We start from the raw sequence: 332 nt of genomic DNA on the forward strand, positions 1-332 counted from the left end.
AACGGCCGCCGCTGCCGCAGCCCTCCCGAGCCCTCTCCCAGTGCTAGGCTGGCCTGGCGCCGCTTCCCTCTGCGTCCCGCTGACCTGTCAATTCACCTCACGGTTGGAGCGGGCGGAGACTGAGCGGGGACTCTTCGGCACCTCTTCCCCGCTCAGGCTCTGGAGCCCGCAAGTCCGGCGGTCAGTCGGTCCTTACGCCACGCTGAGGTGGGTGCCAGAGGGAAACGCTGGGACCAGGTCTGGCGGGCCAGTGGGCGGGCCGAGGTAGCGTGACCGTCCAGGAGCAGTCAAGCCCCCGATTTGAAATTAACCCGCTCCCGGCGCGAGACGAT

General features: G+C 68.4%; 1 protein-coding gene and 1 long non-coding RNA gene across 5 annotated transcripts in view; one reads left to right on the forward strand and one right to left on the reverse strand.

Annotated features, from left to right (window-relative positions):
• The window catches only part of E2F8 (E2F transcription factor 8), a 16,105-nt gene extending 15,779 nt beyond the window's left edge, over positions 1 to 326 (reverse strand). For 2 of the 4 annotated variants that reach the window (XM_025044116.1, XM_006907968.3), the window contains exon 1: positions 85 to 221. The gene's annotated coding sequence lies outside the window, so the exon portion shown is untranslated. Of the gene's footprint in view, positions 1 to 84 lie in introns of all 4 variants that reach the window. The other 2 variants (XM_006907967.2, XM_015586406.2) reach the window with 2 other exon arrangements.
• Positions 7 to 332, forward strand: part of LOC102890555 — a 13,891-nt gene continuing 13,565 nt past the window's right edge. Inside the window, exon 1 of the long non-coding RNA XR_439117.3 lies at positions 7 to 207. This is a non-coding gene — a long non-coding RNA (uncharacterized LOC102890555). The remainder of the gene's footprint in view (positions 208 to 332) is intronic.

This window comes from Pteropus alecto, unplaced genomic scaffold (assembly GCF_000325575.1).
Source record: "Pteropus alecto unplaced genomic scaffold, ASM32557v1 scaffold71, whole genome shotgun sequence".
NCBI classification, from domain to species: domain Eukaryota; kingdom Metazoa; phylum Chordata; class Mammalia; order Chiroptera; family Pteropodidae; genus Pteropus; species Pteropus alecto.